The 12,929-nt window shown below is 41.3% G+C and overlaps 1 protein-coding gene and 3 pseudogenes across 1 annotated transcript in view; 3 read left to right on the forward strand and 1 right to left on the reverse strand.

Moving 5' to 3' along the window:
* Window positions 1-12,929, reverse strand: part of LOC118124614 — a 478,051-nt pseudogene that overhangs the window by 92,086 nt on the left and 373,036 nt on the right.
* Window positions 1-12,929, forward strand: part of LOC124851132 (major histocompatibility complex class I-related gene protein-like) — a 208,199-nt gene that overhangs the window by 18,546 nt on the left and 176,724 nt on the right. The window lies entirely within an intron of this gene.
* The window catches only part of LOC118124630, a 36,501-nt pseudogene that overhangs the window by 17,237 nt on the left and 6,335 nt on the right, over window positions 1-12,929 (forward strand).
* The window catches only part of LOC118124654, a 247,630-nt pseudogene continuing 244,199 nt past the window's right edge, over window positions 9,499-12,929 (forward strand).

Raw genomic sequence — 12,929 nt, forward strand, 5'->3', positions numbered from 1 at the left:
TAGAAAACTGTACAGTGGTTTTTTTATAGCATTGACCTTTGCTCATGTATACAATAATTCATAAGGGAAATCTATATAAAGTACAATTTCAGATTTTATATTTATTTTAAGCCTGGTGTACTTACGCCAGATATTTTAGTTGGTATAGTTAGTACCTTTAGAAAAGGTGTTACCTCTGCACCACTGAGTGAAACTATCCTGATTTGCATTTGTAAAGCTCACAGCATTGTCATTTACATGTGAAAGCCCCCCTAGGCTTAGGAGCAGGGGTCACCTCAACATTCTCAGGCTTTAAAACTTCACATTTTCTCAAAGCTGCGAAGTTCTAGTGTCCCTGCTCGTCAGGCTCCAGAAGATTCAAGCAGTTTATTCCACATGCAGACGTGAAGTTGATCACCCTGAGCAGTGTCGTGTTCTTTTTTCCTTAGGTAGAGATGGTAGAGTCGGTCTGGTTCAAAAGTATTTATTTAGAAGCAATGAACAGCTACTACATAGCTATGGGCACTCAACGTACAACCCTGCAAGCCGCCTAATACCGCCAGGAAGTCAAGAGTCGCCGGCGGAGGGTTGCAATATTTATAATAATAGGTAGAACTTCAGCAGGAGGGGAGTCACGTGGCTAGTGCACAGGCTGGTCCCAGCCTCAAGGCACTGGAATTCGCCAATGATGAGGAGCCGCTCCCAGTTTCGTCCCTCCTTGACAGTAGCTGGGACAAATCTTCACATTCTGACAGTGTTTGGTTTGGTGTTTTAAAACAAGCCTTGAATCGGCTGACAGCTTGTGAGCTTTCAGTATGGCATGCGCATTTTCTAGACAAAACAACGCCTTTCCTATCTGTCCTTCAGACCCTAGTGGCAGCTGCTTGAATTCTTTCTAAGGGTATGTCACAGTTTTTTAAGAAAACAGTGCATTCATCTATGTGTGATTTTTGAAATAAAGCTAATGGAGTTTATGCTGTAATATAGTAAGTTAGGTATGAGAACAAGTTAAAGTACAGTGTATTGTATGCCACAGATGTACAGTCTTCTCAAACAGGCATTATCAGACAGGTGCAAGACTGAACTGCGATGTGACGCACACACACACCAACAACAATCAACTTCAAGATTAAAACCAGCCAGCAACGGCTACTATCAGTCACTATGTGAAGGCCGCACATTTTCCCACATATTCAGCCCAAACTGCCCCTGCCCCACCCTGTCCAACATACTGCACTTGTTTAGGTTCAGTTTCATTGCCATCTTCACAGACACATATTCAAAGAAAAACATAGATTTTAGTCTTAACAATATTCAAAGGAAAAAACATAGATTTTAGTCTTAACAAATATTCAAAGGAAAACATAGATTTTAGTCTTAACAATCCCTCCTTTCACACCATTTCATGGTGTGAACAACTTACTGGGGATCATCCACGAACTCCCCAACCTCCATCACATCCAATGCAAACTCATCACTATCATCACCACTCAACAAAGCAACTGATAGGTGGGGAGGGGGCATGGTTTCTTGGTCAGAGCCGTGGTGATGAGTCGGTTGAGCAAGGTCCTAAAGCAAGGATGCAGCAGCAGCCACAGGTGACTAGGATAGCTGAAAAGATAGCTAGGGAGAGGAGGCAGGATGCAATCAGCCCTTTCCATTTGCCGAATGCAGTGTTCATCCAATTATGTAGGGGGTTGTTAATTCCAGAGTCTGCGGCCATGTCCTGTGCCATGGTGCGAAGGCGGAGAGGGCCCTGGTCACCGAGCCATCAGGGGCGGTATTGTTGGGATAAATGTACAACAAGAACTCCTATCATAGTGCACACACCACCCTTTTCTGCCAGTAGGAGGTCTAGGCCATTCGGTTCTGTGTGACCATAAGGGACGAGGGGCGGTGCTGTTCGGATAGGCCTGTTATGGCTCTCGAGTAAGGTTGGTGAGGCGTTGGAAATTGAAATGGATGTAGTTAATGCGATCCACGTTTTTGTTGGGAGTTACCCATATCCAGATAGACACAAATCCCGCTGCAACTTGATCCACTAATTTATATTGGTCTGGAACACCCAGGAAACCCTATGGTGTCTATGTATGTGGGTGAGTCCTCTTAAGTCAAAATGCGTTTCTTCGTCGACGGGTGCTAGTGGGTGTTTCTGGGCGGGGAGAGAGGATAGTCAGGGCATGGCCAATTGAACAAGTGTGCAGGAAACCTTCCAGTTTGAAGGAAGGCGGTTCTCGTTCCTGCTTCCTCCACAGTACCAGAAGAGGTCACTGCGGGCCCACTCCAGCTGTGTGGCGTTGTGCCAGTTGGTAACATTGATGTTTCTAGAACACCAGGAGGACGGTATCGAACCCATCTCTGTGAGATGAGTTACCTTTTAGTCAGACACGTGTAATTTCCTTTACTGGAGTAAATATAGGGGCAGCGTGTTGTTTGGCGCCGGGGAAAGAGATGACTGAGAGTAGAACAGTTATCGGGACTGGCTTCCATGTGTGCTATACATGCAATCAAAACCGGTCGATCCGAGTCTATCAGTAGGGGGCCGGGGCTGACTGCAGACTATACAATTAGTGAGGTTTTGGGAACGGGCGGTAAAGTGGACCCATTTTAGCCATATGTTTTCATCAGTGTATCCAGTCTCTATTTCTACCACATCTTCAACGGTACTGGCGTCGTAATATTGCACCGCAGGGGAGCTGGGTGGGGATGGTAGTGGTGAGGTGGATTCAGGGGGAGAGTTCGTGGAGTCATCAGACAGGGAAGGGGAAGGCTGAGTTCTAGGGGAGGAGGAACGGACGTTTATCCTAACGATGCCCATTGGGTCAGCTCCTGTCATGTCTACTCCTAAAACAAAATAATAAGGACTTGTTGGTGCGGCTTTTTTAGTCAATTTGTTATAGTGGAGATGTTTAAGAGTCTTTAAGAGACTATTGTCGGGGGAGCCGGCAGACGTGATCCTCCGGGTGAGGGTGATGTTTCTTTGGAGCTGTCCTAAGGGGGTTTGTGCATTGTATCTGTGGGTGTAACTTTTGGGGCCTGTGTTCCACAAAACGTGTTATCAAAGGTTTATCATTTTGCATTCATCTCTAAACCATTGTTTTTTATATATGATATCAGGAACCATATGAACATGTGATGTACAATGCAGAAAAGTAATTTTTCATTTCTAAGCATGTGATTGCTTCTAATATCAATGTGTGTGTGGTGTGGGTGCGATACCATGTATCTCAGGCGTCGAATGAATCAGAGTATCCACCGCTTCCTCCGGCCCCCTCATCAAATCTGCCTGAGCAGCTGCACTCTGCTCTCTGACACTCTCGCCCAACGTCCCTCTTTCCACACCTGTAGCAGGTGTCTGCTGTTCTGTTCGTGGAGGAATACAGGGCGGAGGTCAACGGCTGGGGCTGAAGCCACTTCAGGTCTCTGAAGAGGGGCACAGTCGAGATCGTGGTCCACTCTGACACACTGAGGCACTGTAGGATACAAAGAAAACTTTTTCTGTGCAGATTTATCTGTTCGTTCACATTCATTGGCCATTTTATCACATTCATTCCTTGGGAGCACACTGCATTTGTAATGACAAAGCAACAGTTGCAGGCGTATGCTTTTTATGAGATGCAATGAAGAGATGTGTGTGTGTGAAGAGTTGAACTGTGTGAGTGTGTGTGTGTGTGTGTGAACTATGTGTTGTGAGAACTACGTGTGGACTGAGTGAATATTAAAATCCCAGGAGATAAGACACAGACACATGCTGAAGGCCTCTTCGAGGTCTTGTTGGGGAGATGAGCACAGTCTCAGATTTGTGGCTCTGATGTCAATTTGGCAGTTTACACAAGCAGAAATAGTATGCATAAGCAGAGATAATATTTAGTGTGGTATAATGGTAAAATTTTCCTTACATTCCTCCCTTGTGATCATAAAATGATCACAACATCAGATACAAAATTTACTTGCAAAATGTCAGCACATATTATATCTAAGGGTGAAAATCTCAAGTAAAATTCTTAAGTAGTCTTTATCTTCCAATTCTAAAAACAAAGAAAATTAAATAAATAAAGAATTTCTGTGTGGAAATTGCTTCTTCACTCCAAATTCGATCTCTATTCAGTTAAGGATATATCATTTCACAGTACCAATTTTGCTTGGATCTGTGTAACAGTGCAAGGAACCTCTAATTTTGTGCACTATAAAAATATTATGGTTGGCGGTCTCATAGCAAATTTAGTTGGATTATATATTGTCATAACTCTAAAACCATTTTAGGAAAAATTATATTATAACATAATCATGCAAGTTCACCTTTTCAAAGAGCAATGAACATTATTCAGTCTGACATTTGAATTTGAATTTTGAAATATTAAAATATCCTTGTTTGAATAAAACATAAAGAAAACAAATAAAACAAACATCTAATAAAACAATAAAAAACATAAAGAAAATAAACAACTCCAACTAAAATACCAGATAAGATGGACTCTCTAGTCCCATTAACGAAAATTGCTCTTGAATACATAAAAATATTTGACACAGGATATATGTTACCAGCTCAGTAACCTGCTTCTCTAATTGAATTGTTAAAATACAAAACATTCATATTGTACAATTAGAAATTGTTGAGACAATTACTAACTGAACTTTTACCTTCACAACCTTGGGATAAGAACAGTTTAATAATCTTATCAAATAGGAGCACTAAAATTGATTAAACAAAAGATGTGCTCAAACATAAGTTAAACTGGGAATTAAATATCTGAATTCATTACAAAGTATTATATAGAATTTGTCACAAAAAGTCAACAGTCCTGTAAATCATTTAGAATGTCTTAATTATCTATGGAGTTTAAAAACAGAAACACAATTATTAGAATTATAAGAATTCACTGCCTGATTACTAGAAATCACACTTGTAACCGAAATCATGGAAAGCAGTAGGGATTTGTCTCAGGTAGGAAAAGTGAAGGGTGAAGTCCTGCTATCTCCATCGTCATTCACATTATCTGCGTGTTTCTCTTGCTCATATGGAACTCAGAGGTGCGTAGCTGAGTTTAAAGTAGAGTATACAAGCTTATATTTGGAAATAATAAAGACAAGACATACAGATAGACCCTCCTTTGTGGTCAACATATTACTTTAAGATTTTGAGGAGGAGTCGGCCAAATCAGTGGCTACTGTGAAGACCGAGAAGGTGGGTCAGTGGGTACACAATGTGTGAGGTGGTGCCAAATTGCTCCTGTTTTTCCTTTTACTCGGATCGCATGAGGTACACTCTGTTACCTCCTAAGGTCCTGTCCACCTAGGTCGGGCACTTTCTCTTGTGAACTTTGACCCTCACCCAATCACCCGGTCTTACTGGAACAGGAGTCTCCGTGGGGTCTTGCAGAACATCCAGCAGCCGCCTGGACCTTTGCAGACAAAACTTCAGTAAGATTAGTTAAAGCTTTCATGTAGTCAGTCAATTTCTCCTGACGTACATCCAACCCAGGTCCATAACCAGGGTCTTGAGGAGGCCCTGGCATGGGCGGGCCCTGTGAGAAGCTCATGTGGGGATAGATGGGTGACACCATTGGATGAACTTTTTATTGACATGAGCGCCAAGGGCAGTGCTTCAACCCACGACGAGTGAGGTGTTGTGATATGCTAGTGCTGTAAATGTGTATCTGTGTGGGTCGGGGTTGGTCGTGTTGGTATGTCAGGGGTGTGTATCTCTAACTGTAAAAGTTCCCGTCGCCATTTGTCTCTTAGTGGAAAAAATAAAAATAAAAATAAAAATAAATAAAAATAAAAACACAAGCCAATCCAATGCTGTCAAACCAGTTGTAACCCGAGCTGTAATGTCCCTTGGTCTCCCCAGGTGGCAGGCGACACCGCTAGTTGTACGTTTTTTATCCTTCACCAGATGGCGTCCTCCGCTCATTTTTCTTATTTCGTTATTTATTCTGTCTCTGTCAGCCGGGTGACCTTCCTCTTGTTATCTCCTCCTAATTTGGTTCTCTCGTTTTCCACACACACACTTTCATTCACATTTGTATCAAACTTAGTGCTGTGTCACCATAGTTCCTTTACATGAAGTTCATATTAGGACTACTCAGATCAGTTCCATTACCCACACATATTAGTTACCTTAAGTTCTTTAATCAATCTCCAAATCGCTATTGTTTAGTATTTAATAAATACCCACACATTCAGACCTCTTAAATCTTATATTTTTTATGTTGTCAGTTTTTTGGTCTCTGTCAGTCTTTTTATTCTAGTCAGTTACTTCATCTGTCAGTCCTCGTAACATGTTATGGTCCCGGCATCTTTTAATTTGTGCCCGATTCAAGCAACGGTGTGTCTGGCTAGTTAAGCTCCTCACTGGCCAGTGCCGGTAGCCCCTTCCTCCAGTTCACACCCTAATCCCAGATTAGGTTGCACGGATGCACTATTGCATGAATCGTCTGTCTTTTCTCCAATCTGAATTAGTTTTAAGGGTTCGTGGCCACAGGGTGTGGCGCCCCTCATTCCGTGCAGGTCCTAGACCTCGCTTTTGATCTTGTTTCTGCTGAGCCAAGACAGGGTCCTGACCCCACACAAGGTCCCTGACCTTTCACAGGGTCCCAGACCTCTGTTTATTTGACATAGCCCCTCATTGCTTCCATAAAACACAGAACGGTATAGTTTACCTCCTTTTCTCCTCTCCGCACACTCACAATCTATATCAATGCCTATATAACTAATGCAGAATTTGTTTTAACAGGTTTCTGCTTACCTTTAAGTTGGCGCCTTGTGAGTATGTAGAGAATCGATCGAGCGCCTCGACTTTGGGTTCCGGCCTTTCTGGTCAAAAGTTCCCTACAGGATCACGTCGGGTCACCAAATTTTGTCGTGTTCTTTTTCCTTAGGTAGAGATGGTAGAGTCGGTCTGGTTCAAAAAGTATTTATTTAGAAGCAATGAACAGCTACTACATAGCTATGGGCACTAACGTACAACCCGCAAGCCCTAATACCGCTAGGAAGTCAAGAGTCGCCTAGCGGACGGTGGGTGCAATATTTATAATAATAGGTAGAACTTCAGCAGGAGGGGTCACGTGGCTAGTGCACAGGCTGGTCCCAGCCTCAAGGCACTGGAATTCGCCAATGATGAGGAGCGCTCCCAGTTTCGTCCCTCCTTTGACAGTAGCTGGGACAAATCTTCACATTCTGACAGTGTTTGGTTTGGTGTTTTAAAACAAGCCTTGAATCGGCTGACAGCTTGTGAGCTTTCAGTATGGCATGCGCATTTTCTAGACAAAACAACGCCTTTCCTATCTGTCCTTCAGACCCTAGTGGCAGCTGCTTGAATTCTTTCTATGGGTATGTCACAGTTTTTAAGAAAACAGTGCATTCATCTATGTGTGATTTTGAAATAAAGCTAATGGAGTTTATGCTGTAATATAGTAAGTTAGGTATGAGAACAAGTTAAAGTACAGTGTATTGTATGCCACAGATGTACAGTCTTCTCAAACAGGCATTATCAGACAGGTGCAAGACTGAACTGCATGTGACGCACACACACACACACAACAATCAACTTCAAGATTAAAACCAGCCAGCAACGGCTACTATCAGTCACTATGTGAAGGCCGCACATTTTCCCACATATTCAGCCCAAACTGCCCCTGCCCCACCCCTGTCCAACATACTGCACTTGTTTAGAGTTCAGTTTCATTGCCATCTTCACAGACACATATTCAAAGAAAAACATAGATTTTAGTCTTAACAATATTCAAAGGAAAACATAGATTTTAGTCTTAACAAATATTCAAAGGAAAACATAGATTTTAGTCTTAACAAATATTCAAAGGAAAACATAGATTTTAGTCTTAACAGCAGTAGCGTTCTCATATGAACATTTGAATACATTGATATCGTCTTGTTGACCACTCAGACACTTTACTGTACTCACTCAGTCACATTCACTCACTCAGTGTTTTTTTCTGTCACACGTCAATCACACACATTGTCCACGAAGCTGTCAGGGTAGTTTTAACATTCTGATTCTTGCTTATGGACACTTGGGCATGCGGACTGGAGTAGCTGGGGATCGAACCTGTGCTCCTCTGGTTAGTGGGCGATCGGTCTACCTCCTGAGCTACAGCCGCCAAAATATGCAGCTGCAGAACCAGAATTTCTGCCGTGTATTCAACCTAAACACTCACCTTTATGACGTTAGTCCACGTTTCCCGGTGAGACATGAGGCGTGTCATATCACAAGCGTACCATTTTGTGTTTTAACATAACGTCAGCAACTTTCAAATTTAACTTAGTAAAGTTAGTTGAAGCAAATACGTTTACAAATCCATTAAATAATCTCTGTTGATTATATTTAGAAATCGCAGTAACACAGTTTCAAGTTTTCATTTTTACAGTGTAGAAACTGAGCGTTGAGGCTCAATTTCTCTTCTTGTGTTTGTTTTTATAGATAAATGTTACATGAAGCTGCTTTGCTGTTTCATTCCTTTTGTCTTCTGTTTTTAATAAAGTCTCTGATGTTCTGCCTCTTTGTGATTCAACGTGTAGAAAAGTTCAACACATCTGTGAAAGTTCAAATGTTCATTATTGTCCCAGAGAATAAACTAATGTGGATTTGACCTGTAAGAGCAGCAAGGAAAAAGCTATTTGGTCAAACCTGTGACTCTCAACAGGAAAACGACAAAGACATTTTACACATGACAAGAAAATGATTGTGGTGGTTTTATTATGAAGTAAATTCTCATGTTTGATTTGCTGCTGTCTTTAATAGTCTCATTATTATTATTATACAGTTGTTTTTTTAGTCGTGTGTAAAACCACTTTGTGATTGAGTGTGTTTTCATTATCAGACATGAGCAGATCCACTGATCTCTCGCTCACACTCACTCAGATCAGAGCGGTGCTTTGCTTCTTCCTGGGAAAACTGAAATATGCCCGGAAACTGATGACATCGGAACTGTGAAGGAATTAGTTAACCCCCCGCCCCACAGAGACACACTCACCTGGACAGGTCCATCACATACAGTCAAACCAGACAGCATACGGATGTGGGCCACTTCAGCCAATTATGTGGCCCTTCTGGTTTCCTTCTTGTTTCCCAAACAAAATGGATGTGATTCTAAAGTTGCCCACTTTTAAAACAATGGCACGAAACTAATTCAGGGTTTACTTGTGACCCACATGGCAAAAAGGAGCCGACCACCCAAGTGCCATCGTTCCCCACAGCACGTGGTCCAGATGTGGGATGTGAGGGACGTGGGTCAAATCTGGACCAAAACAGTTTTGCTGATTGTTCATACAGCTGATAACCACAAGTCATAACCATGAATGATCCTGTGGGTGTTAACATCTGGTCTTTATTCTACACAAACACATCGTCACGAGCAGATCTTTACTATCACTTTTCCTTTTCCCCAGATTTGAGTGACGTGGAGGCTGATCCTCAATTCCCATTGGCTTGAGGATGTCCCGCCTCACAGTTTGTCCTCGTCTCACCTTGTTTTCGTCTCTTTCTCCACAGTCCGTCTCTCTGTGGAGAAAAGGCTCATCTACCTTCAGCCCAGCAAAGAGGAATACACCACCGCTCACCATGTTCACTGTACTGTCCCTGCTTCTACTGGCAGGAGCACACAGCGCGACGGCACGTGAGTTAAAGTCCACGTTTCTACTTTATTTTATTGTGTTTGGTCGATTTGAAGTGAAAGGAAAAATGCTCCATGTTTTTAAAAGACACTAAAATGATTTCAGGTCTATTGTAATGTTTGATGTTTGGTTCCTTCGTTGCAGATTTGAGAAGTTTAATAACGTTTCAAAGACATGATTTAAAAGTTCATGTTAGTGATGTCATCGATCTCATGTAAGAAGGAAAGATTATATTCTATTTCTGAAAAGATCAACTGAACAGGGACTTTTCTTTCTTTGATCTGACCGTTATTTGATGTCTTACTTTGGTCAGAATCATTAAGATCGACACGGTCCGCTGGTTCTGGACAAAATGACGCCGCGATTCTGAAGCTAAAAAGTCCAACTGTCAGGTGCAAATGGCAGACGTGAACCCAGAAGCACGCACTTGAGCAGTTATGGGAGAGACAAGAGTTCTGGTTATTGACGAAGAGGTAAAACCAGGAAGACAGTCAGAGATATCAAACAAATCCGATAGGAGCAGGCAAAGGGAATCCAGGTCCAAAAGGCAGGTTAGAGCAGAGATCAGGCAGAAGAGGAAACACGGGATACGCTGGAAAGCTAGGAGAAAACACACAAGACGATCTGGCAGAGAACAGAGGAAATGAGCCGTATATATACATGGGTGACTAATGACTGATGGAGCAGGAGTCTGGGGAGGGCAGGTAATGGGATCCGGGAAGTGATGCAGAGCAGGGGAGTGGCTGAATTCTGAAATGACATGAGAATTAGTACAGACAAAATAAGATAAGACATTGAAAATTAAAATGTTAAGAGCTGACTGAAGTTGTGACACCAACAGACTCCGATGAATCAAGAAACAGTGAAAAACGAAGCCACGTTTAAACTCAGCGATAAAACAAAGAGTTTCTTGTCTTGTGCACATTATGAACTTTATTATTTCAGACTTAGTTGTTCATGATGTGTCTCATGTTTCATGTTGGTTTATAAAAAGTTGTGAAGAAATAACAGGTTCAGTCTGTTGATATGAATCAAGACTGTTATTTATGTAAATATATATATTTTAACATCATTTTAATTATTTATGATTCATCTCCCAGCGCCTCAAACACCTCAGTTATTCATCTAAACTGTGTAAACTGACAAATATGGTGACGACTCAGGTTTGGGTTTGTGATTGTAGTCAGTAGATGGCGCTGTTTCCATAGTAACAGGAACCTGCTGAGGACAAACAGCTTCCTGCTTTGTTGGTACAATGTTCAACATCATTTAGTCTGATAAAGACCGTGAGTAACATCACTGACATGAGATATTACTAATTAATGATCTGTTATCAATGTGACCTCCTCCTCCAATACAATCAACACACATTGTTACTAACACAAAACACAAATTCATCTCTAATGTAAATGATGTCAGTGAAAAGAAGCAGGGAGACAAAGAATCAGGACGAGGCTGCCTCCATGATGAATACATGACAGATGTCTGTTAATACTTTCTAATGTGATAACATCTGCACTGAAGCCGGACTGCTTGATGTGAGTCTGTCACAGATATGAAGGTATCAGCCTTTATGTTTGCTCACATGCACCAAGTGTATTTTTACAGAATAAACAAAGAAGATGTGCATTTATCTTTACATTTAAAAAAATGTATTCAAAAACCATACGTTTATTTTCTTAATTCAAGTTCTGTTTGGACGCATTATCAGATTTATAGTTATTTATAATGAAGCTTCTGTTCAACATTTAAACGTCAAGTCTCAGTTACATGTCTTTGTCATAAGTATTTGATTTTGACATCTTAGGAATCAGAGCCAAACATACAGATGAATTATCTTCAGTCGATGGATCTGAATCAGAAATGTTGTTGACAACCTAATGAACATGTTGTCATATTGTTATTGTTGTCAAATGTTTTCTGAGTCTATACATTTAAAAAATAGCCCTTCCTGTAATAATGTCCCACTTTGTTTTGTTCACTGGGTCCAGTATAAATGTATATGTGTATATATGGATGAATATATATTGATATACAAAGAGAGAGAAACCAACTATTTAAGGACTTTAAGAATAAAAGTCTCATCGAGTAACTGGAAATTGAAGTAGTTTTCACTTCACATTAAATATTCTGCAGTAGAAAATATTATTTTCTAATATTAAACATTTGAGTCGTTAGATTGAATCCATTTTTAAGACGTAGCAGAATATTCAAAGTAAAGAGAGTCTGGACTCTGGAGCAGACGTTTTATCTATGAATGTGTTTTTGTGTTTGTTTACCTCACAACAGCTGAAGTTGTCTTGAATGTGCTTCATGTCTTCTTGACTCTCAGTGATTTATAAAACAGTCTGAAAACTAAAGTCAGGACTTGAACTTTTTCTTGCAGGGACTCACTCTCTGAAGTATTTCTACACTGCGTCCTCTCAAGTCTCAAACCTTCCAGAGTTTGTGGCTGTTGGTTTGGTTGATGACGTTCAGATCGAATACTATGACAGCAACACAAGAAAGCAGAACCCAAACAGGACTGGATGTTAAAAGCAACTGATTCACAGTTCTGGGAGAGGGAGACTCAGAATGCTTTGGGTTTACAGCAGTCCATCAAAAACGACATAGAAACCTTAGGGAACGCTTCAACCAAACTGGAGGTTTGTTTACATTTCACTCTCTAATTATAACACAACACACACACATACACACACAAATACACACACTCTCTCTCACACTCTCACACACATAAACACGCACCCACAATTACACTCACACACATAAACACACAATCACAGTCACACACACACAGACACACAATCACACGCACACACATAAACACATAAACGCAACGCGCGCACACACACTGCACACATATACACACACACATACAACTCACTCACACACATAAACACACTCACACACAATTATATACACACACACACACACTCACTCACACACATGAACACACACACAATCAAACGCACACTCACACAAACGCACACACACAATCATACATAAACACACGCACACAGACACATACAATCTCACTCACACACAAAAACACACTCACACAATCATATTCACTCATACACTCATTCACACATGCACATGCACACGCACACACATACACACACATGCACACAATCACACTCACACACTTAAACACACACAATTACACTCACACACCAAAACACAATCACACACACGCTCACACAAACGCACTCCACATTCACACACACACACCAAACACACACACGCACACACACAATCACACGCACACACATAAACACACACAATCACACCCGCACACACATAAACACACACACACC

This window comes from Hippoglossus stenolepis, chromosome 17 (assembly GCF_022539355.2).
Source record: "Hippoglossus stenolepis isolate QCI-W04-F060 chromosome 17, HSTE1.2, whole genome shotgun sequence".
Classification (NCBI taxonomy): Eukaryota; Metazoa; Chordata; class Actinopteri; order Pleuronectiformes; family Pleuronectidae; genus Hippoglossus; species Hippoglossus stenolepis.